The sequence below is a fragment of the Mytilus galloprovincialis genome, chromosome 3 (genome assembly GCF_965363235.1).
Source record: "Mytilus galloprovincialis chromosome 3, xbMytGall1.hap1.1, whole genome shotgun sequence".
NCBI lineage: Eukaryota > Metazoa > Mollusca > Bivalvia > Mytilida > Mytilidae > Mytilus > Mytilus galloprovincialis.
This window is the reverse complement of record NC_134840.1, coordinates 79,886,744-79,913,877: the sequence shown is the minus strand read 5'-3', so window position 1 is coordinate 79,913,877 and position 27,134 is coordinate 79,886,744.

Here is a 27,134-nt window from a genome sequence, read left to right as displayed (position 1 = left end):
GGGTGTGTCTTGTAGTAAAGATTCAAGATACTCAATACTTGTATGACATTCTTTTAATTCTTCATTTAATTTTCTGTCTTTATTTAACTCAGTTTCTTTTTCTTGCAGTGCACTTTTAGCATTACTAATTTCAATTGAAGTGGACTTAAGTTCCTTATTTAATTTTATTTCTGTTCGCTTTGATTCATAATACAAGTTTGTATACTTGGTAGACTTTTTTTTGGCATTATCAAGTATATTTTTCAGTAAAGTAGTTTCTGTAGTTTTCTTCTTCAGTTCCCTCTTTAAAGAATTTATTTCTAATTCATATTTTTGTATTTTTGTTGACTTTTCATCTTCACGATTGAATGACCTATCTAATTTTCTTTTCAATTGTTTATTTTTTTCACTGATTTGTTTAACTTTTTCTCTTCTATCTGACAATTTGAAATTAACTGTTTTCAATTTAATTTCTTGTTGACAGAAAGACTGTTGTAAATCTGAAACAAGTTCAATATTTGGATCAATCTGTTTGCATGGCTTCCTCTTCGGTGTTGAGCATGTCTGTAGTGGTAATAAAAATTGCTGATTCAAAATTTCTAACCTAGCCAGTCCTCTTTTATTTTTGAGTAATTTATACTGACGGTGGAATTTGGATATTAAGGCGTTTTCATTAATGCTGATTATATCAATGTTGCATAAATTGGAAATCCAGTGGCAAAAGTAATTTTGAATAGCTAAGTTTTCAAGTTTTAGGAAATTGTAAAATTCAACTAACAATCCAAAATTTAGTTCTTTTTGTAAAATATTTATGCGTATTGTTTTATTTTTCAAATCATCTTCAGTTATACCCAGTTTCAAACAGTTTTCCATTTTAAATTGTTCTATTCAATAAACATGAATTTACTGAAGGACAGAATTGTTCCAGTTACAAGAGTTTGTGTTGATTTGTTGTTTTCTTCAGATTTTACGAGTGGTATGGCCAATATACCAACCGTGTTGGTTATGAAATCACCAGAGCAAACAGTTTGTGTGCTGGTTTCTTTATTGTCTATTTTGGTTACCTGTTCTTTCTTTTGTTTCTTATGGTGTGGTAAATCTTCTGAATCTGAATCTGATGATGAAACGAATCGTAAAGATATTTTTGGAACTGGAATTTGTGTCTCTGCGTCACTGTCATGAACCTAATAAAAAAGAAGTGATCTATATTGATATGTGTTATGAATACTTTTTTTCTAAATTATATTTTAACTTAAATTCTAAATAGATTAGAGAATGCATCAACCTGGGGGGGGGGGGGGGGGGGGTAATTCAGTAAACTACAGCATTTAATATATGCACTTCTTAACATGATTAAGGACTACCAGTACAAATATATGACCAAACAATTTGTTTAGTGTCTAGATCTATAAGTTTAAAATCATATGAAAAAATTGTGTTTTCAAACGAATCTGTATTAAAATATTTCTTTCATCATCTATCAAAAAATATTTCTTTTCAATGAACGGCTGACTATATGCGGTATGGGCTTTGCTCATTGTTGAAGGCCGTACGATGACCTATAATTGTTAATGTTTGTGTCATTTTGGTCTTTTGTGGATAGTTGTCTCATTGGCAATCATACCACATCTTCTTTTTTTATATATTCGTTTGTTTTCTTTTACTTTATTTTTATTTGCGCAGTAATGGCTTTCATATTTATGAGTGATAGCATGCATACAGAAAAGTAATGGCTTTCATATTTATGAGTGATAGCATGCATACAGAAAAGCATTTGGTAATTATCATAGGTAAAAGCATATAATTTTTTTCTTTGACACAAACATTATTTGTGAAAAAAAAACTTATACTGTTATACAAAAACAAAATGTTGCTTCCTAATAAAAATATTTTTTGTTAATTAATATTATTAACTCACTATTTGACTGTCAGTACATGTATCGTCAATGACGATACATGAGGCTTCATTTGGACTATCATCAAAATCAAACTCCAACGATAGCTCACTGTGGGATGTTAGCTGATAGTTACTGTCTGCATAGTCTGAGTCCGAATCCATTTATAAAAAAAAGAAGATGATCAGCAATCTGAAAACAAAAAAATGTGTCCACAGTTTACTCATACCTCAAACATGAAATGAGAGTAAAAAACCCTCAAGTTATTTGACATACAATTAAAAAAAAGAATGTGTCCCCAGTACACGGATGCCTCATCCGCACTATCATGTCCTATGTTCAGTGGACCGTGAAAATGGGGGGCGGGGGGAATCTGTAATTTGGCATTAAAATTAGAAATATCATATATCACAGGAAACGTTGTGTACTCAGTTTCAAGTTGATTGGAGTTCAATTTCATCCAAAAACTTTAATCAAAACTTTAACCTGAAGCGGGACAGACGAACGAATGGACGGACGCACAGACCAGATACATAATGCCCATATATGGGGCATTATAAGATTATCATACTCATAATAAACATCTATTTCAGGTTTTAACATGTGAAAATATGAGCTAGTTGCTACTAGAAGTATTAAATATGTCAGTTACATGCAAAACGTTACAATATCATGTTGAACGAAAAATAAAATATTTTGCACATTGCTTCTGTTGCTTTAAACAGTGAATCAATGAAATAAATATGGCAAAACATAACCCTTTACCTATCCTCATTAATTCAATACAGATCAGATGGCAAAACAATAATTCTCATCCAATTCAAGGTCTTTTTCAGACAATGATTTAAGTGTAATTTAAATTACTAACCAACATGCATGTACATGTATCATTGTATGTGTGCGAATCAGGATCATGAATGTAAAATAATTTAAAACTATCAACATGTGTCATTGTAACTGTGTCACTGTCAGTGTGTGTAGCTGAACATGCTGCACTGTAACATTATTTATTGTGTTATAATATAAGAACTATACAGTACACTATACTTTATACATAAAAGAGGGCCGGAAGATACCAAAGGGATAGTCAAACTCATAAATCTAAAACATAATTATACATAATACTATAGTAAATAAACAACATGATTTAAACTTCACCCTTAAGCAGCAGTTAAGATGGAGCATAATTCCAAGCACTGGCACTTGTCGTTCAGTAAGGCAGCAACCACTTGATTTTCTGGGGGGCTATGGTTTTTTTTTCTGGACAAATTTTTTTTTCTGCCTGCGGCGAAAAACAATCTATTTTTTTCACGACAAGTCGAAAACAATTATTTTCTTTCAATTTTAGCATTACATATAGTGGCAGCTGAGGTTGAAACAAACAATTTTTTTTCTCAGAATCAAAAACAAATTGTTTTTTTCTCCAAAAACTGAAAACAAACTTTTTTTTCCAAAAAAAACCATAGCCCCCCCCCCCCCCCCCCGAAAATCAAATGGTTGCTGCCTAATAGTTAAGTACTAAAATATTGGCAATATATATTATTTTCTTCCCATTGCTAATATTTTATTACTATGGACAAAACGTCTAGTGCCTGTGTTCCATTCCAAAGAAGGATATTCAAATTTCATTTTCAATTTCAAAATTCATTTCACTTTCAGTGTGATAATTTCACGCTTCAACACAAGTAGTAGTGGTATAATCTATAATTAACACTTAAGTATGATATCATGTGTCTGTTAAAAGTTAATATAATGACCCTGAATGGCTACTTACCGATAAAAACAACTTCAACTTCAATTTCAGGAGTCAGTTCTGTCGTCTGCTCAGAAAACCGGAAGTATGATTTCGCCGGAATTATCTCCCCTCATTAAATTTTCGCAGTTTTATTTTCACAAAATACATATGAAAAACGACAAAAAAGGACTGTTATATCATTTGAAAATATATAAAATCAATATTGATTTTGTGAAAAATGATCGTCGATTTACCGTATATTATTTAAAATTTAATTATTCTACAAAATTTCCACTTCACGTTGCTTTTAATCAATGAAAAGGTGTGTCTTATGATTGTTAACGCATATATACGCCTTATTTGGGCATTCTTTTTATGGAATTTGAATACGTTCGGAACATTCGGAAAGAGGACTTTTCATATGTCCCCGTATTAATTACCATGTCAATCAAGGTCGCCATTTGTGATTTATTTATTGATTGACTTGGGACGCCACCTAGCGGAAGTGCCAGTTGCTAGTGTTAGCCTGCAATTTATTAGATACTTTTTGAAAGAAAAGAAATAAATTGAATGTTCAATTCTCCTTACAAAGACAACTTATTTTGTTTCAATAATTCTTTGATAAAAAAAAAATCAAACAGATTTTGAAGGTAAAATATGCTTGAATTCGATAAAATTATTTGTACGTACTTCGTACCCTTTTACATGTATGCTTAACATTGGTTAAGGCAGCAACCATTCTAAAGTCACACGTATGGATTAATAAAGCAACATTATTGATTCAAGATGCGTGCCCTCTTTTGCATTTCAGAATCGAATAAGAACATATACAATGAACTTAATAATAATTTATTTTTACATTTGTTTTGTAGTATATTGTAGATGTAAGAAAGCAGGGATAGCATGACATCTCAAATTTTTAGCAATGATAATACGGAGGTCCATTCACCAGCACATTTACCTAGAAACGTCTACATTAAATCAGATAATGCTAGATGTTACCATTCCTTACCACTGCAGTGTCACATCTTTGGATATTTCGTATTTACTTCAGATACATTCTTTAGGTTCATGGTAAATTAGATCTTATTATTAAAAACTATTTTGTTTCAGTTTCATTTTGAAATATATGTTGGATACATCTAATTATTTTAATGATGTTATACAGGGAATCATGTCGTCATAAATACTGGATATAAAGCAGCTATATCAGTATATGTCAACACAGGAAAACGGTTGAAACTAGAAAATTAACTAAATGCAAGCGTACATTTAAATATAGGTTCATACCACGGACAAAGGATATAGACATGCTGGAGGATAAAAATCTTCAAATCGATGGAGTCTGCAACACAACAGAATACCTCTTTCTCACAAAGAACTTGTTCTTGATGCTATGAATTTTCTAATAAACTTTAAAACAAATATTGTACCGATTCTTCTGATTTTAATCTTGATTCTACCAGTCTTTCAAGAGAAGGTTTTTAGTGAAGCTCAAAAAAGAGGTTAGATGGACCAAATGATTTTACTATACTTCCAACTAACCAGCGATCTATTTATTAAACAGAAGTACCAGCAAAATTTAGAATTGATATCGTTGATATAAATGAAAATATTATAGCAAATGTCACTAAAATTTCACCCGTGGGACTAAATTTTTTCCTCATTTGATCACCAAAACCTACAGTTCACACAGCAGCAGCAGAATCAATCAGTGTTTGTGTTTAATTAACTGTATGGAGCGGAAATTTATTTCTAGGTCAATACATACAAGACGAATTTGAAAAATTAAAAATACTAACAATCCTGGACCAAATCCTGATGATTTGAACGAGGCTCTAGTCATTCCAGTTTTAGTGGCAAAGTGTAGCCCAAATGACATTATTTATTTCCTTTCCTGTTTGAACACCAGACCACCATCGTATTTACCTTTAGGTCAACATCTGCGATTAAATGGTTACAATCAATGAAAATGTATTTGACTTTTTCATGTCTTCAAATAATTCAGTCCAGGAAAATTCATTTACGTTTTGGGAGAATTGCATTATGTTGTTGATGCACTTTAGGCAAAATGGATTTCATTATTTGATAAACAGGAAAATGATATGATTAACGATGATCTTTTTTTATATAACTTTAATAATGGAATTACATCGTGACGTAACTTAACATTTTATTAGAATTGCCTGTGTTGGTTCGTTTAAATATTTTAAAAGAACTGTTCTAATGGAAAAACAAACCAGACAGTATAAACAACAAAGATAAAATCATAGGGTGATCGTCAGACATTTTCTACTTCGAAAGTTGTTTGCCCTCAACTAAAGGGTAAATGATTTCAAGATGACAGAAAAGAAACTGAAAACAAATAAATGCCACCTAAATAGTGAAATATATATTTGTTACAAATGCAAGTTGGGTTTTGATTGGTAACCAGCATAATATTTTTATGAAAGCATTGCATATGACAAATGCAACTGCCGGTTCCATTTCAAATGTGTTTCCCCTTTCCATTCTTACTGAGTTTTATTAAAATTAAACTCTTGAATATTCATATTTTGGAATCTTTTTTTTTTGTTAGATTGTCAGGCAGAATGGGGTCTTTTTAATTCAAGCTATAAACCAGCTGTGTGAAGGAATGCCAGATAAACAAACTGGATCTTCAATTCCATGTACCAACTCGTCAAATCACAAGATTATTTTGAACAACTTTTGATGCTCAGTTTATAAATGAGATTTTGGGAGAACAAGATGGAGACTTGATGGTAAACAAGGCCAAAGATGATGGAAAATTTACATTTTGAGTTGTTCCAAAATACCTACACTTCAAAATAGGTTCCAGTCTGCACGTGCATTTAGCATTGACGATGCACGATTGGCTATTGCATCAGTTCAGCTACTAACACACAAAAAAAAAAAAAAAAAACAACACCCAATTTTGTTTATATATTTTATGACAAGATTTTCAGAAAATTGACCTGTTTTGTAGTGCCATCATCAGATGGTACAACTGATAAGGATCACAATGATCTTATTGAAACTTATGACTGTAATGCTATGGACATGGACAATTTGCCAACACAAGATTATTGAAATTAAAACCGAAAAAAATAAATCTGAAACGTCTGAATCAGATTTATCACATGATTTCTTTGTGTCATTAGCTTTGCAAAATCATGTCAATTATCTGTATTATAATGTTGATGCCATCGTACGAGTAAAAATGGGAAAATGCATACACCCAGTTGAATAATTTTAGTTTATCGGATAAATATATATCGTTTATTCTTTTTCATTTACTGTCTACTAGAATATTTTATTGTCTTATTGAGAGAAAAAAAAAAAAAACCCTACAGCTTTTACTGCAAAACATAACACAGAAGTCGAGAATGAAATAAACACGCAAATATTGGTGAAAGTAAAATTCAATATATATTTTACAGGAGCCTGTTTTCAGTAGATATGCAAAAGTCTAAGGAGTTTTTAAGAAAAATGCGTAAAAGCACTAAACGAAGCAAGTTTTCTATGAGGAGGGACTACAAAATCAGTTTTTGCTGAAAACAGTCTGGAATTGGATTTTAATGAAAATTATGACAGTATGGCTGAAACTGATTTAAATTCGTTTAAGCAAGGCCGTCAAGGGGGCTAACGATTACAAATGACAATGTATTTGACTTTTTCTTTCTTTAAATAATGTATTACATTAAAAATAAGTCCAACTCAAATTCATTTTTACATTTTCAAGAATTGCAAAAGCACTGTAGAATATTGTTGATAATGATAGTGTTCTTTGGAAAATGGATTTGATCATTTATAATGTATAGTCAATGATAAAATTGATATATTTAATCGAATTGTAGTACCTCTGGGTCAACCCCACATTTATATCGTGAGAAAAACCTCAAATCCCTTGTAGGGGATAGTGTAAACCCAAATCCAGGTTAAGCATGACATATTGCTTTTCACAGAAAGAAGCAGCGCAACACAAAGCAGAATAAAATTGGAGACATAAGGCGCTACAGACTGAATAAGGTTCAACGCAAGGGCAGATCGGGAGGTGTTGGGGGACAATGGCGGGCATGGCAATCAATCCAGTTCAGTTAATCCGCCTTTACTGTTTACAGAGGATCAACCAGATGAGGGAGTGGCACCGCACTACTAGTAGAGTGTTGATTTAGGGCATAGTTTTATTAAGCGGTTGTTTAATGGTGTTGTACACACATAGGATAGTAATCTTGTCCAGAACCTTAATTTGAGGAAAGCAGAGGTGAGGACATTGTTTCTGGGTTTTCCTGGAGGTAACATTTCTTGTTTACTGGTTGATGAACACCATAGGATTCGTAGGGAAATTCTGCAACATCCTGTAGATATTGTAGTTTTGCAAATGAGTGGCAATGACCTAGCTTACGAGGATTTTAACTTGTATGTTTATATAAGTAATGTATGGCAAACAATTCATTGACCAGTGTTTCTATTTGCAGTCTAAAAACAACCCTAGTCAGCTTTTGGTTCCATAGGTCCAGACTAGTAGCTCAGAAAAAGGGGTAATGAACACGAGTTCTGCCCATGTTCAGTTCAAAGGAACTGATTATTTTTTTTTTATTGAAAAATTGAAAATAACATTTATACAAAGTACTTTGCATAATATTCTGTACGCCAGATATAATCTTGTTACTTTAATTCATTTCATGTGGATTTTTTTTACAGGAAGTGGAAGATCATTTATATATTTTTTTTTAAATAGTATTTTGCTAGTTAAAGGTTGTTTTTTTAACCAGAGTGCCATTGGATATTGTTAGAATAGTATGGACAAAAATATTTCTGCGGTTTTAATTTTAGTTAAAATAAATAAATATTAAAACAATGATTCTTTTGTTGACATTTATTCAGAAAAACTATTTAACCCGAGATATGTGGTTAATATGTCTCTGATTAATTCAATTAAGAATCCCAACTTTGAACTATTTTAGAGGGAGGAGTAAATGAAATAAAAACCGGTGGACGTGTTAAATTTAAACAGTCAGCATCTAGAGACCACCATTCAAAATATTTAAAATATGAAATACATAAATTTGTAACAAAGGAGGAGGGGCATCACTGTTTATATCCTGACGGGACTTTCCTCCTTACAATTCCTGGAACTCGCATTTTTATTAAACTTTCAAAGTGCCCAGGATATAACACTGCTTACAAATCAATAATAAGGGGAAATCATTGGTTCCGTCAGTCGGTCATCATTGTAGTATTGTTGTTGTTTTGAGATCGAGTTATCCCCCATTAATCAAATCAAATAATATTATTGCCATATAAATCAAAAAACATGATCTGTGACAAACATGACATATGAACAAAAATAAACAGTTCAATATTTTACAATAACCATTCAAATTGTTTTTTGGGTCTCTCGTTCTCAGTTATAATGACTGACTTATAAAGGAAATTGTATTTTTAATTTGACTGTGAGATGTGGGATTCAGTAATATTTTAAGTTTTAGCATGTCATCTTTGGAAATATCTTTCCAATCAAAATTAATTTGCATTTAGTCAAGATATTTTTTTTTATAAAAGTTATATTTATGGCATTTGAGATAGGAAAAGTTTCTTGTTCTCTTTCTTTATATAAAACTATTGTTCGACTTGTTGAATCGTCACGGGACCAGTTTAAATGTTCAGTTTGTTTCTTCAAAAAAATATCAATAGCTATCATCTCATTCAATTTATTTATTTTCAAGTGTTTCTTCCGCGGCCGGTATTTTCGTCATTCACCACCAAATTGGCAATGATCTGCAATGAAGTATTGTATTTTCAGCCTTTTTATAATAATAACGTAATGAAAGATTCGATCCTGCCGCATCACTTGGTTAAGATTTGAATATAGGTTAAATGTCTTTACGTAGCCTTTTTCATGAGGTCAATGTGGTTTCTAAAAAATGCCAATTTTAGGAAAGAGTATGAGAGGTGTCGTATATTCGACGCCAATATGTAAATTGCTGCCCTGATGAAAGGTCGTGCTGAGGATGGTCAACAATGATAGACTATTTTGAAGCGTCATGGACTTCGGTGTAAAGTAAAGAACATGCTGATCGAGCGTCAGCGTGAAAACTATCACAATTTGCACTACCGGATACACCAATTATTTTAATCTTGAATTCCATACAAATAAATTATTTTAGCTACACTACAAAAAATTATCAAAATTTCATTCTCCGAAAAATCAAATGATTGTATCCAAATTGCGAATAGGTCTAAAGTTTGTATCTTTAAACATTTGTTATCTATTGGAAGCTTTTCAATATATCTTGACATCTTAATAATTATTTCCATTCCATTATCGTCATATCATCTATTTGTGTACGTCAAACAGACATGCATGCAAGTGAAAGAGGAACGAATGTAAATACTCATGGCATATGTTATTCTAAACTGTTTCCCAAAATCGATCGCCCTGAAGATTATAAAAATCATTTTATTAAAATAAAATATGTCAATAAAGGTTTTGTTTTTGTAAATATTGCCGGTATTTTTAACGACCATTCTGTTAACCCTCTTGATGCCAGATTTAAAAAAAATCAACGTTTCGACGTTGTCAATAGGCAATAACAATTTGACGTCGCCAGTGCCGAATTCTTTTGACGTCGTCTTTTTGGCGTTATTTTTTTCATATTGATTTATAAAGTAGTTTTCATTCTACACGAACGGCATTCACAAGGGCGGTGACCAGGAGAACATTTTGATAATGCTATATTGACTGACTAACATCTTTCTATACAAATTTGCATCTTGGTGGACCAAGGAGATTCACAAATGTAAAGTAAACTGATATATATTTTTTTTCAAAATGCTGTTGAATTCGTGCAATTATAAAAAAGTTCTTTTTAATTGAGAGAGAATTTTTTAAAGTATTATGCGCCGCCTACAACTTTTTGCTACATATTTTCATATCATAACAGTTTTTAAAAAGATATTTTAGGGTATTTATGGGCGGATTTTTACCAAACCTTATGTTGAAAGACACGGAATTGCCGGAAATACATTTGTTTATATGGTCATAATTTTATCTTTGATTGTTTTTATTTTCTACTGATGTGGACATCTATAATAATATTTTTCAAACCAATTTTGGTAAAATATGTGGCATATTTCAGTGTTTATATCTCCAGTAAAAGATAGTAAATAGTTGTTCAGTGATAAATATAACCTGATAAATAAATCTATTGGTTGATTGACATCCCATAAGAAATAACTTTATAAAATTTATTAATAAAATGCAATATATAGCCCAAAGTTGTTCGTGAAAATATTCTTCTCGCCACTGTATGAAAGGGGTTCGTACATCATTTCTTCTAAAAGGGTAATAAAGCGTCAGATATAATCGTTTTTTTATCCATGTTCAAGAACTTTTATTTTTCTATAAGTAACATTTTGATATAACAATTACCGATACAAAAGGAGGCGAATAATGTCGGGATATTTTAGCCTCATATCATTGTCCTGTGCTGTCTGAATACATGAACCATGCGAGCAGAAGCCTTTTTTTTATATCTCACATTTTTTTCTTGTATATAATGTGTAGGGATAAATTCAGAAGACTGGCTTGCATTTATCTCCGTCTCGACACGGGACTATTTACTGTATGAAGTATATTACATTTTGTAGATGTGATTACGTATTTAATGTTTGTCTTAATTTATTGTGTCTTTTGATGTTGGCCTATATAAAAAAAAACATGAAGGTCACGAAATTCCTTTTGTGTAAATTTCTGAAAAACCACATCCATTTCAAAAACCTAGCAAATACAAAACAGTATGAAAGGAAGTATTGCCCGTAACTATTATCTAACATAATTTTAGTATTCATACTCCTTGTACTCCTCACGTGCAAAACAACTTATATTATTTCTTAATTGTATATGTTACATCATTATCCGAATCAAAAGATAAAACAAGGTCCAGATTTTAAAGGCCTAAAAACCGCTGCTGGTTTTGTGTAACAAAATTGTGCCATTAGAGGGTGTCTCCTCTTATATATCGTTTCGTGTTCTCTTCTAAGTCTTCTAACGAATGCCAAAAAAATGGGTCAGTGTTCATTTTGGATTTTTTAATGTGAATCATCGCACAGATAAATAGAGAATTATTTTATCGACAAGATCCTTTTAAGTTAAATTACAAAAATAAATGCCAAACACTCGGAGAACATATTGTTCCATCAGTTTATTCTCTATAATTTGGTTATGAATATTTCATGACCAAGTCTTTGGTTTCCCGTTTAGTGAAATTCAAATCACTAGCTTCTATTAAATCCGAAAAAATCCGACTTCAAATAAAAAAGACTGGTGCCTTTAAAATTTCAAGCTAGTTACAGATGGTGCATGCATGCATGCATGGCTAAAAAAAATACCAAAATAATGTCATGAACCTGTATGTTTAAATAAGGATCTGTAAAGGGTCTATATGGAATTCAATTAAGCTGATGCTAATATAGATGAACAGTCCCTGAGCAATACAGTCCCCTAGAAATCATATTGGATATAGAAATACAGAACCCGTTACAAATATTTAAAGGTTAAAATTCGTTAATTTTCATTTTTTCCCTCTCAATTAAATGATTAATACTTATTTGTTATACACGAGTATGAATAAGCCAAATATAGTATTATGAATTAGACCATTCATTTTCTCGATTAAATTGTTTCCCATTTTACATTTCAGGGCCTTCTGTAGGCGATTAGTTTTACTGTTTTTTCTCATTGTTGAAGGCCGTACGGTTGCCTGCAAAATTGCTAACATCCACTTCATTTCAACGTTGTTTGATTGTTGTCTCATCATGTTCATTGGCAGTTAAACCAAATCCCCTTATTTTTATATCATAATTATAAGTATGAAATATTTGTCGCTGAACTAAATGACACGCAATTAATTAGTCGTAAATTCAGTTTTAAAATAGCTTTAGTTAAAATTTAAAATTAAATATTTCGTCTATCAATTATGTAAAGCCGACTGAAAGTGTCCGTCAATAATGCACCATATATATATAATGTTTAATAGTAACACGATTTCAGTCCTAAAATAAATGTTTATAAATATTTCTCCTACGGGATTCAGACAAATAAAAGTCTCAAGTTTACGAAACGTATGTTTGTAAAAAAATGAATAAACCCTTTCCACCTTCATAGCAGGAACTAAGCTAGCAATAATAAAGAACACTTTAAACAGCAAAAGGAGTAATTCCAACGGGCGAAAACTAATAAATATGAAATTTAGTTTATCAAATTAAAGTCAACTTGCAAGTATTTGTCGCTTATCAATCAAACACCATTTGGATAAAAGGAACTCAATTTAGATAGGAAAATGTGAACATTGACAGTGTGTGTTTTATCGATCATTTAAGGTCAATTTTGTTTAGTTCCATGCTGAAAATTAGTGTTTTTCTAAATTTTCATAACTCCAAATCTTAACATTCTTTTCAGTGTTAATAATCGAGTTTTCTTGTGCCATTATTCTGTCATGAGTGGACGGGCCGATTTCCTGTTTCGGACTGTCTTAGAGGATAAACACATAAACATTAATATTCGAACATACGTAATGTGCGAAACTTTATAAGTCATTTTTCAACACACAGTTTATCGAATATGTCGTAAATGCGTCAATAAAGTGTTTTTTATTATGTAAGTAACGATGCAAAAAAAAAAAGGGTTACCCGGTTTTATTCAGTTATCTTGTGTTTACAGCTCTTATGTCAATCATTAAATTTCAGCACCAGTGTCATGTGCTTGCAAAGATCTGCAAATATAAAAACCAACGTTGCCGTTTGCCGTTGGTTAACGTGTTTTTTTTTCTGAGAAAGAAAATTCAATTTACTTTTGCCATAATTATAACGTCATAAAGACGTCATGGATATTACGTCATTGCTTCAAAATACACTAAGATGACCGATGGTCAACAATGTTATAAAGGTTTAATTATTTACTGAAGTGAAGATCGCAAAATTTTGATTTATAGTATATACTATTGTTGAAACGACATATATGTCGCCTTGGCATCAAACCCCAAAACGACGTATATGTCGCTTTGGCATCAACACTAGAACGACATATGTGTCGCTTTGGCATTAAGAGGGTTAACCCTCTTAGTGCGTAGCTAAATTTCAAAACATTGTCCAGAAACGGGTCAATTTCAGTAAAAAATACCCAAAACAGTAAATTGTTATTCAGACTTGTATAACAGCATGTTAACTCAAATAATTAAATAATTACGAAACATAAAGTACAGATGTTTATTTTTTTCAAAAAATAACGTTATTTATATGACATGACGTAACGTCATAATGATGATCACGTCACGTCACGTCCTAAGGAAGTTTTGCGCTATTCAATTAGTCAATCACTTTGCAGTGTTTTGAAGAAAACTTTCAGTTTTTGCAAAACAGCACTATACTTTACAAAATTCATGTCAGATTTACTTATTTTCGGTTGGTCATCTTAGATCAAATAAAATATTTCATTGGATTAAGCACATATTAAAAAAAGAGATGGCATTGCGTATTCCAAGTGTACTTCAACAAACATGACATATGCAACATGACAAATAATGTTAATAAAACATAATGCAAAATAAGAGAAAATTTATTATATCCTGTATATATAACTACAAGTCTATTTTTGTATAGTTCTTCATTTATTTATGGTAGACTTACTGACACTAAGCATTGTTTTTAACTTTAAATTGTGGTTTTCTCATTGTTAATTTAATGACCGTACGGTTGCCTGTAATTACAATGTACTTATATCCACTTCATTTGAACTTTGGTGGATAGTTGTCTTATTGCCAATCACACCACATCTGACATCTCCTTTTTATTATATTCAAATGCTTGTCTCATATATTTACAAATTTGGTTGGCATCAGCCATTTTGTTTTGATTAATTAAATATGATACTGATTTGATACCATTAACTTTAACCAATTTTTGAAAACTTAAACATAAATTCTCCCGAAGGTTTTTATATTGGAGACATTATAAAAGGAAATGCGCACAATATTCTGCGTTATCTCCGCAAAATTTACAGAAAATTTCAGTTGCTAGTGCTTTATGTAAACTGTGTATCACCCCGTTTCAATAGCAAGTGATTGTGCGCTTATTTTTGATTCGTAAGAAGTAAGCTCTCATATTTTGGTAAAACAAAGCATAGGTAAGCTTTTTAAAAGTCAAACCGATTAGCAAGTTATACTATATATGTCCCTTTGGTATCTTTCGTCCCTCTTTTATACAAACCAATCTAAGTTAAATAGTGCTGTGTTATAAGATTAACTATGCTCAAGTTGATATAATGTTATAAAGGATGTATGTTCCCCAACATAAATATCGCCACACCTCAAAACACTGAAAACCATTTTATTGGCTTAACTATGACGCAATTAATTTTCAGACACATTTAAGATTAATGGTGTTTACACATGCACACTTTATATCTTTTGTTTTTTTAAAGAAATGTTTAAAGATGCCAAAAATATGTCAAAGCTGTGAAATGTTTTGCTATGTATACTGTAAAATGGATCTGTCTCCGTAAATATCCTCAATCAGTGATACACTGTAATCGTCTTGTTCCCTTTTCTGTGTAGATGATTGTTGCACCGACGCTAGTGTCATCACTTGAAATATGTCTTGTGTTTACTACTGTTATTCTTTTCTAAGTTATACTGATGTTCAGTAGTTGTCGTTTGTTGGTGTGGTTCATAAGTGTTTCTCGTTTCTCGTTTTTTATATAGATTGGACCGTTGGTTTTTCCGTTTGTTTTTTTTTAAACTAGAATTGTTTGGAGTCCTTTATAGCTTGCTGTTCGGTGTCAGCCACGGCTCCGTGTTTAAGCATGTACTTTGACCTATCATGGTTTACTTTTATAAATTGTGACTCGGATGGAGAGTTGTCTCATTGGCACTCATACCACATCTTCTTAGATCTATTCATATCATATTTCATTGTCATATTCATTATCATATCACATTGATGCTTGACGATTGACAAATCCGAAATCAAACACACATTTTTACCTGCATGCTTACTAATTACCACCATAAAATCCCTTAACAGTAATATCTTTGCATACCTGTATATTATTTATTCAGGTGGTGGAATCTGTGGATGGTGTGCGCTATTAGCTATATTTTTACATGTTTGTTTTTTCTATTTCTTATTTTTTAGGTTCGGTTCAAATATTTTCGTTAATGGTATATTTATACTATTTGTAAACATCAATATGTATATATTTATAGGACAAATAATTAGAGGGCCCTTCCGAATTTATATGCGTACTTCAATCTATTATTTACACATATTTAGAAAAGATATTAATTACATCTTTCGTTTTTATCCCCCCCCTCCCCCAACTTATATAGCACGTAAAGTATACTAAGGAAAACATATATTTTTTTTTAAAGCATCGTATTCAGTATCAGCATAATAAATCATTATATAAGTTTTAAAAATGTTGACTGGTCTCAAATTTAAACATCGTATGGTGTTACTTCATTGCATAAAAGTAAAGGAATTTAAAAAGTTGCCGTTGAAAATGTGAAACTCTGATTTTTTATTGGTATAAATACAGTTCCAATGAGGTGTAACTTCGAGTCATCACAATCCACGCGTTATAAAATTATATATATATAATAAGAACACTTGATCTGAAGGTTGAAAGGCAGGATACAAAAAACTATAACACAAAATAGATTAAGTTAGACTAAGTTTTCAGCAGCAAATATTTCGAAAGGTAACAACACTCGTCAAACAAAAAATGACCGGATAAATAAAGATAGCACACTCTTTTGTTTACGTCCCAAGTCATGAGTGTAATTCAGTGGTTGTCGTTGGATCATGGCTGTCACATATGTTTTTCATAAACTACATGGTTATAAATTATGCCGTTAGTTTTCATGTTCATTTTACATTTTTTCATGTCGGGGGCCTTCTTTAGTTGACTTTACGGTAAAGGCTTTTCTCATTATTTGGCCTTTTCCTGCTCCTAACGGGTTTTCAATAACTCCATAGGACATATGTATATATCCATTTTTGCACATAAACTAAGTTTATAATAGCTAATAATGCATAGAAAACATTTAAATGCAGAATTATGCTATTTTATGCCAATTTTACAATTCGGGTCAGTAAATTAATTGTAGACTTATTTATCAACGTAGACTCTTTCGTTGTTTAATTAATTTGTTTTTAAAGAAGTAAGAAAACCAAGGCAAGCATCAAGTTCAAGACTTAATATATATGTGTCCCTCCAAATCTATAAGAGTTAAGGACATTTGTTTTAAATATTTATTTATTGTTGGGGCCAAGAACTAAAACCAATTAGCAAATAGTTTTGTTTGTATTGCTTAATGGTCATTTGTTGATGTTTGTTTTTTTTTCCTTCTGTTTCATACTATGATTCTTTTTTATCTTATAAATAAAGCATACAAATTGTTCATTTTAAAATTTGATAGCGCTATCATGCCGTCAAATCAATTACGACGTCGAATGATGTCAAATAATATATGACGTAATGATGACGTTTTATGAAAAAGATAGGTAAAAAGAAAACAACAACAAAAATAATAACCACATGATGAATAAAATATATTTAATAATTGAAGGAAAGGTGTTTTTTTCAGAAATATTACAAAAAGGAAAAAATAATGATTTTTTTACACAAAGGACATATATGTCCTTCCCGCAGTAAGCCAGGGGAGGACACATATGTCCTTCCCGCAGTAAGAGGGTTAAAGAACAAATTCCTGGATATTTTGATAATACTGATCTCCCTCTTATTTGTTTTATTTCCAAGAAATCTACCTGGAAATATATGGTTTATTATAGCCAATTGTGTAAAAATATTAATATCAGTGAACATACACCTACTTCATGTTGTTGCAGTAATTCCGAATACATTTATGGACCCATTTCCCATGTTGTAACAGGAGATCTTAACATCGTTGAAGACCGAGAGTTAAAATCATTCCTAAGTAAAGGACCTAAATATCGTCCCCCGTCAATTATTATTTGGGATGCAGCGTTCCAGCTAGGATTTCAAAAGGGCAGGGTGCCAATCCTAAACAGGGCATATTTAACGCGTGAAAGATAATTCGTAAAAGACATGTTTTAATAAAGATGTAAATCAAACATTGTTTTATTCCTTTGATCATAGGTAACATAAATATACAATCACAATGACATTATCCTAGATAGAACTTTATCTTTTTATCTTTAGTACTGAAGAAATTGCTAAGCACCTTGTCACACAATTTATTGAAACATTGCTTGTCACAATTAAGTTTAATATGTAAAATGTTTTCTAATGTATCCTGCTTCATCCTATTTCTGTGATCACACTTAACGAGTTTAACTTGAGATAATACTCTCTCTACCTCTGCTGTGCTAAGTTGGTGAATTATGTTAGGGTAAAGTGTAATTAACCCTAAATTACTGTTTGATAAAAACTTAAGGCAATCCACGATTGTTTTTCATGTCTGCTCTTGTCCCCTATAAGTTCACAAAATGATGTCCATTCATTCAGTAGAATGTCATCATCCATCTATTGCTTAATGTGATGACAGCTCCATTATTTCAGAAACAGTATATGTTTGTGGTACTTCTCCCAACATGGATGTGTTTAAAAAGTGAAAGGTTGTCCATGACATCTGTGTCTGTAAACCTACAAAGAAAAATGATTATTGCTAGTATAAAGGATAGCATGCAAATATGATTTCCTAATAATTGATATTTAATGACAATTTTTACATCCTAGTTTCAATTTTGTCTCTCAATTCAGTCAGGAAAGCTTCCCTCACATTACTGTTGAATTTGTCCATCTTAGGCCGTGTTCACATTGACCTAAACTCGGTGTTGTGTAAGTGTAACTCACACGTAAACTAAACAAAATTACGTTCCCATTGATAAAACTCAATGTTTACATGTAGTGTAAATCATGTTTTGTCTACATGCAGTCGATACTCGATGTAGGCCTTGTGTAGATTAAGTGTACACAAAACTGAGCATTTAAAACATTAGTTTCACCGTGCATATTTAAGGAAGAAACGATTTAAAAAAAAATATATATATTTATAGCAATTATTTATGAAGTTCTTTACAGAAATATTTGTCTGAACTTGATATATTAATTTGTTTTGTTTAGAAATAAAACTTAACGTAGCTTTAATAAGCCCTTATCAAGACTCAAAGCAGCATCATTGCCGAAAACATAATTCATTTGAAAATTAAGGTCTTTCCGAATCGACTTGACTTACACAGAAATATTTGCCACTGGTCTTTACTCAAACAACGATTCACTCATAAATGCATTACTTAAAAAGTGTGAGGTAAATGTATTGCTTGTCTAGTATCTCGGATCCGTGAAATTACACTTAAAAAGTAAAAAAAAAAAAGCATTACCTCCTCCCTTTGCCAAATACCTCTTGGAGAAGAAATACCATTTGAACATACAGGAAAGATAGAAATATAGTGATCCCTAATATATCAATCCTTCTTCTTTGTCTGTAAGCACGCTGTTGCAGCCTACGTTTTCTAATGCTTAATCGAGACATCTTTATTATTTTTAAACTACTGCAAATCATCAAAATGGCTTTCATAAAGAAGCAACCACTTAACTTCAAAAAAAAAGAGGGGGGGGGGGGGTATTTTGATTATTTATATGAGTCAGAATTTTGCCGCGCAAACGTTTTATTCCGGTTTTTTTTCGATGCTGGTAATCATTTTTTTTTCTTCAACATTTAACACTTTAATGTATGGGGAAACTCTTGATTCAGAATATTTTTTGTCATCTGTAGAACCAGAATTGTTTTCTTTGTCCAATTGAGGTTCGGAATATTTGCATCCCTCCTATTTAGAGTCAAATGGTCGTTCCCTTACTGCTAGAAAAGTTGTCCGAAAACGTTTCATTCGATTCTACGTAATGAACATTTAAATGACATAGAGTTTACAAATGTGAACAAATCTTATGTACAGGTAATTAAACAAGGTGTATAGATGTGAACAAATCTAATGTGAAACCAATGTCCAGTTCATTAAACTAATTGTAAACAAGTTTACTGTACATGGAATTTGGTGTGAACACGGCCTTAGTTAAATCAATGGAACACTCATCTGCAATAACACTCAGTTTTTTTTTCTGGCACGGTGCATCATTTTGAGCAGTTTTCATTTTATTTAAAAGAGAAATTGTCTGGTCTACCATACTTTTAACCATACTTGTAACATACCTTAAAGGAATGTTATAAATGTATTATTACACCATTTATTAATGAATGTGGATTAATTTGGAAACATACTACATTAACAGGTGTATTGTATTAAAATGTGTATTTTATTTAACATACCTAAATGTATATTTCTTCTCTGAAAAAGAGGGATAGTGTGGTCATTTGTGGCAGCACATCAGCAAGTAAGTATTATATGGATTCAATGAGTGCCGTAATATCATCCACGACTTACTTCGTACGTACTGTTTGATATGGATAAAACGGGAAAAAAGCTGACAAAAAATCTTCGGACTCTTTTTTTAGCTCACCTGGCCCGAAGGGCCAAGTGACCTTTTCTCATCACTTGGCGTCCGTCGTCCGTCGTCGTCGTTAACATTTTACATTTTGAACTTCTTCTAGAGAACCACTGAATGGAATGAAACCAAACATGGCATGAATGTTCCTTATGAGGTGCTGACCAAGTGTTGTTACTTTGTAGCCGATCCATCATCCAAGATGGCCGCCAGCGGGGGACTTAGTTTAACATAGGACCCTATGGGAAATGCATACAAATGACTTCTTTTAGAGAACCACTGAATGGAATGAAATCAAACATGGCATGAATGTTCCTTATGAGGTGCTGACCAAGTGTTGTTACTTTGTAGCCGATCCATCATCCAAGATGGCCGCCAGCAGGGGACTTAGTTTAACATGGGACCCTATGGGAAATGCATACAAATGACTTCTTTTAGAGAACCACTGAATGGAATGAAATCAAACATGGCATGAATGTTCCTTATGAGGTGCTGACCAAGTGTTGTTACTTTGTAGCCGATCCATCATCCAAGATGGCCGCCAGCGGGGGACTTAGTATAACATAGGACCCTATGGGAAATATATACAAATGTCTTCTTTTTAGAGAACCACTGTATGGAATGAAACCAAACATGGCATGAATGTTCCTTATGAGGTGTTGACCAAGTGTTGTTACTTTGTAGCTGATCCATCATCCAAGATGGCCGCCAGCGGGGGACTTAGTTTAACATTGGACCCTATGGGAAATGCATACAAATGACTTCTTTTAGAGAACCACTGAATGGAATGAAACCAAACATGGCATGAATGTTCCTTATGAGGTGCTGACCAAGTGTTGTTACTTTGTAGCCGATCCATCATACAAGATGGCCGCCAGCGGGGGTCTTAATTTAACATAGGACCCTATGGGAAATGCATACAAATGACTTCTTTTAGAGAACCACTGAATGGAATGAAACCAAACATGGCATGAATGTTCCTTATGAGGTGCCTACCAAGTGTTGTTACTTTGTAGCCGATCCATTATCCAAGATGTCCGCCAGCGGGGGACTTAGTTTAACATAGGACCCTAGGGGAAATATATACAAATGTCTTCTTTTAGAGAACCACTGAATGGAATGAAACCAAACATGGCATGAATGTTCCTTATAAGGTGTTGACCAAGTGTTGTTACTTTGTAGCCGATCCATCATCCAAGATGGCTGCCAGCGGGGGACTTAGTTTAACATAGGACCCTATGGGAAATGCATACAAAAGTCTTCTAAAGAACCACTGAATGGAATGAAATCAAACATAGCATGAATGTTCCTTTCCTTATGAGGTGCTGACCAAGTGTTGTTACTTTTAGCCAAATTTTATATTTTTTCATGATTTCAAAAACCCAAGTAGAATCAGGTGAGCGATACAGGCTCTTGAGAGCCTCTTGTTTTTAATTCAGTAATGAATGTATTCAATATACATTTTACTCTTAACAACAACCATAATAAACTTATTTCTCGTATCAAACAAAAGCTAAAAAAATTCGTTTCTCGTAAATTTGATATCGAGGTTCTCAAAAAAAGATATTACAAATGCATCAACATTCAATATCTATTAAACATCAACTTTTAGCTACATGTTTACAAGTAGAACCAATTACAATGAAAGTCCCAACAATGTACTGGCTTTCAAAGCTACACAAAACACCTTTCAAGTATAGAGTTATTTCGTCTTCAAGCCATTGTTACACTACTTATTAATTGAAAACAACATGTTTAATAATAGCTTGCGTCCGAAGCGCTTCTCTGGATCTACCTTAATCAGGAACGCTCAAAGCCAAACACTTGAAATCCGAAGATGTATAAGTACGGAAACCGTTGTAGAGCTGTATGCCAAAAATACCTAAAATAAATAACCAAATTCATCTTAAGCCAAATATGCCTGAGAGAGTTGAAACCTTAGTTTCTTAATAATTTCAAAATTAATTTATAAACGGACAATTTTATTAAAGTTTGTTAAATCATGTCCGTACCGGAATACCGACTACTGATCTGACGATACCCTCGGGATCACCAGCAGAGGTATTGACCCAGTGATGTAAACAATTGAAAACAACACATTTAATAATTTCTTGTGTCCGAAGCGCTTTTCTGGATTGTCTATTCTTCTTATCAGTACACTTGATACAATCAAAAACCTGACAATAAATCGTTCAAATAAGGCCTTTGAAAATAATGAAATTAATTATTTTTGAAGTGTCAAAAACTCGTTGGAAGTACTTGATCAATTGCATGCTTATATTGGTGACTTTGAATCTGTTCAAAGTTTTGATTTTTCTACTCTATATACCACATTGCCTATCATCCTCATTAACACTAAGAAAAAAAAATCACTTCTAATTAAATGGGCTTTTAAAAAGTCATAATAAGAATACACGTTTTAAGTTCTTTTCTTTTTTTTTAGTACCAATAAACGAAAAAACTATGTCAATTAGACATGCTTTGATACTATATCTACCATTGAATTTAACAATTTCGTTCGCTTTGGTGATTCCGTACATCGTCAGGTTATCGGAAATCCAATTGGGACTAACTCTGCACCACTCATTGTGGACCTGTTTTTATATTGCTACGAGTCATAATTTATGACTAAAATCAGCCAAGACCCATCGAAACAACATCTGCTACACAAATTTAATATAATTTTAGATATTTGGATGAAATATTGGCTCTCAATAATGACGACTTCAGTATGTATACTAAAGAAATTTATCCTGTTGAACTAACTTTGTATAAAGCTAATACTAACAATGACCACTGCCCTTTCCTCGATCTTGATATCTATATCATTAACGGAAAGTTTAATACAAAAAAAAGAGATTATTTTTCATTTCCTATCGTTAATTATCCATTTTAGAACTATTTACACCACTGGGTCGATGCCACTGCTGGTGGACGTTTCGTCCCCGAGGGTATCACCAGCCCAGTAGTCAGCACTTCGGTGTTGACATGAATATCAATTATATGGTCATTTTTATAAATTTTCTGTTTACAAAACTTTGAATTTTTCGAAAAACTAAGGATTTTCTTACCCCAGGAGTAGATTACCTTAGCTGTATTTGGCACAACTTTTTGGAATTTTGGGTCCTCAATGCTCTTCAACTTTGTGTTTGTTTGGCTTTTAAACTATTTTCATCTGAGCGTCACTGATGAGTCTTATGTAGACGAAACGCGCGTCTGGCGTATAAAATTATAATCCTGGTACTTTTGATAACTATTTAGATGGTGACGTTCCCTTGTCACCATCTTACGGTGTTTATATACATCAACTTGAATGATTCGCTTGTATATGTAACAACGTTTTAGATTTGATCGAGAGAAATTTATGTATTACTTTAAAAGAATATTACAAACTAGTCAAAACAATTACTAAATTTTATCATCGGTACTAGGACCTCATTCGTAAACATGCTCAACATGCAGACTTCTTTCAGGTATTTCACATCCAATCTTTAATGGTAATATACTTTAAAAAAGTGTCGGTTTTCACCTCATAAGCTAACAAAACCTTTAAATAGACTTATTAAGAAGGTATATAGTTAGATACTGTTGAATATTTTGAATAGTTTTGCTTTTATATTGATTGACTTATATGTTGCATTTCTGTAAATATTGACAATGCATTTTACCATAGGAACTCCCTTTACGGCTATAACACAACTTTTACTATGAAGTTTTGAAAAAAAATCATATCCTTGAATGGAAAGTTCATATGCACTACTATTTGTTTCTAAGGTCAAAATATAGGGCTGTGCGGCATATTTTCAACGTTTATATGCCCCCGAACTTCTAAAAGAACCCCTACCTCGACTGTAGGGTTACCACAGATGCAACCTACAGATCAGAACTGGGAACCAGTATGTAAACAAAATTAATTATCCATGAATATTCTTCATCTGCCCAAAAGAGGCCTCGTACCTTTGATAACTATTATCATGTAAATGTTTTATATTCATTTGATAAAATTTACTGTTTGCAATGGCATAAATTGTTCTAAATAATACGGATGTTCTTATGACGAGCAGAAAACCCTAGTCGTATTTGACACAACCCTTTTCAACTTTTGATCCTCAGAGCTGTACAACTTTGTACCCTTTTTTTGACTTTCGAACTTTTATATCTGGGTGTCACTGGTAAATCTTGTGTGGACGAGTCGCGTTTTTGACGTATTGAATTTTAAACCTGATGCCTTTTGTTATCTATTATTCATGTGTTTCTTTTGCCTAATACGTTCTCCTATTTATTTGTATTGTAGTCCTGTATTATTATGTTGTCATTTTAATGTTATATTTAACAATGCCATTACAGTGCGAGGTTTGGCACGCCACAAAACCAGGTTCAACCCACCATTTTTTTCTTTCAATCCTGTACCAAGTCAGGAAAATGGCCATTGTTATATCATAGTTTGTTTCTGTGTGTGTAACATTTTTACGTTGTGTCGTTTATTTTCTGCTATATTTGAGTGTGAATTCACATTACTATAAGACGTGTCACGGTACTTTTCTATCCCAAATTCATGTATGTGGTTTTGATGTTTTATTGGTTATTCTCATTGGATTTTGTCTGATGCTTAGTCCGTTGCTGTGTGTGTTACATTTTAATGATGTGTCGTTGTTCCCCTTTTATATTTAATGCATTTCCCTGAGTTTTAGTTTGTAACCCCGATTTTGTGTTTTGTCCATAGATTTACGAGTTTTGTACAGCGGTATACTACTGTTGCCTTTATTTTTTGAGAAACAGCTGTATTTAAAAAGTGCAACTTATAGGGTCTTTGCGTCGGAACTATGTAACTTCATTTAATTTTCTCCATCTCATTTTTTCATTTGTTTCCAAATACTTTGAACAATGTCTAACTTTTTCGAATTTTGGATGGATCCTCAATGCTCTTCGACTTTTTACTTGTTTGGCTTAATAAATATTTTGATTGAGCGTCACTGATGAGTCTTATGTAGACGAAAATCGCGCCTGGCGTACTAAATTATGATCTTGGTACCTTTGATAACTATTTAAACCTATACCATTAAACTATGACCTCATTTTGTGTGTCGCTTCTCTTCCTCCCACAATATATTAATCATCCCGCCTCTGTGTCCTATAGGTACCATGCATATTCGCATTTGTCATCCATTCTTATGACTATTCAGTTTGAGTTGTTTTAGGAGAAAAACGAAAATAAAGGTGTTCGGATATTATTCCGTCATCAGACCGACATTCCAGTCAGTCAGACATAACTCCCGGTTTTAACATTGAGAACCCATCGTATGATAGAGAATAAATAAGCCAATCAGAGCGTTGTCCATATCGTGTTTTTTTTTTTATCGTTAGAACCACAACTATTATACCCCAGTTTTAACTTCCACATAATTTTCAGAAGTACTCGGCGAAACGCCATGGAGTAATAAAGAATCAATAGTAAATAGAAAATTAAATGCACCTTAATATTCATAATAAAGATACGTATGTTCATAGTATACAGAAACAATGGAATATAACAGAAAGCAAAGTAGTAACGCAGTGGACTTTGAAAATATTTTTAAGCCCTGTCTCCTTGATAGAGATTCTCTATACTATATATAGCAATGATCGCCTAGGAGAAGAGGCTTGAAATTGGTAGTTAATAACAATTACTGTATTTATAGTATGCCTAGCGATAATAATTGGATTAATAACGGACTTTGGAAACAAGGGAGCGGTGTTAAACTGTTTCTAAGTACCTATACATTTTGATACCTTTTCTGAAATTTTCCAGACATGAAATCTTTTATTGAAATTCTCTGAACACAAAAACTTTTTCCAAAAATTCTTTCTACAACAGTTTACTTACTTTCAACCAAGCTCTAAATACCGGCGACCCGCGATTTCGCAGGTGTGTTCTTGTATATTTTAAAATTACACTAATGCGACGGGAGCAGACCATATTTTATACTAACAGCAACTACTTCATCATAGTTATGTTCCCTCAAGTGTAGTATATCCTCTGAGCACCGTTGATAAAAAAAAAAATGACAGGCCATCATGAAACATGTATATAGATATATATTTTTTTAAATTAGATAAAAAAATGTTAATATTTATCAAAAAGGTACCAGAATTATAATTAAGTATGTTAGACGCACGTTTCATCTACATATGACTCATTAGTGACGCTCATATCAGAAAAGTTATACAGCCAAACAAGTACAAAGTTGAGCATTGAGGATCCAAATTTCTAAAAGTTACGGCTAAGGTAATCTATTCCTGGGATATAAAAATTCAAAGTTTTATTCCTGGTATCTATGATGATATAAAAAAGATGTGGTATGATTGCCAATGAGTTTATTTATTGTTAACAGGAAGTTTATAAAAATGACCACATAATTGATATTCATGTCAACACCGAACTCCGAAACAGCGGTTACGTCCTCTTTACTACGCTACGTTGACCCAAATGTAATGCTCCTAGATGGAGCATCAAATCTACAACAATTATATAGCTTTTTCAAAATAGAATATATTAATTCTTATTCTAAATCTATATCTATTTTTTTACCCAAAATCGTGACATATTTCTGGAGAAAAGTTGACCATTCTCTTCTTTGTGTTTTTTGATACAAAAAAGTGGAAAAACAATGTTTCCATTGAAATTAAATTTAACAAAAATCCCAGAACTAAGACAAAAACAGCAATCAAATGGGTTTTCTTTTGTTGGTGTGGTATCTGCATGATCTGTATTTTCCATTTCTAAAAGAGATGACAAAATTGTATATTTTTGGTAATTAGAATTATCTGATCATTTTAATGTAAATATTGAGCATTGAAAATGGTTTCCTAACAATTGGAAATAATCAACATGATCAATCAAAATATTTTTTCTCATTAAAATGTAAGAGTTCAGAATAAAATAAAACCTGAAATAACACATAAACTGTTATAACTTATACCAGACGGGATGATTAAATGC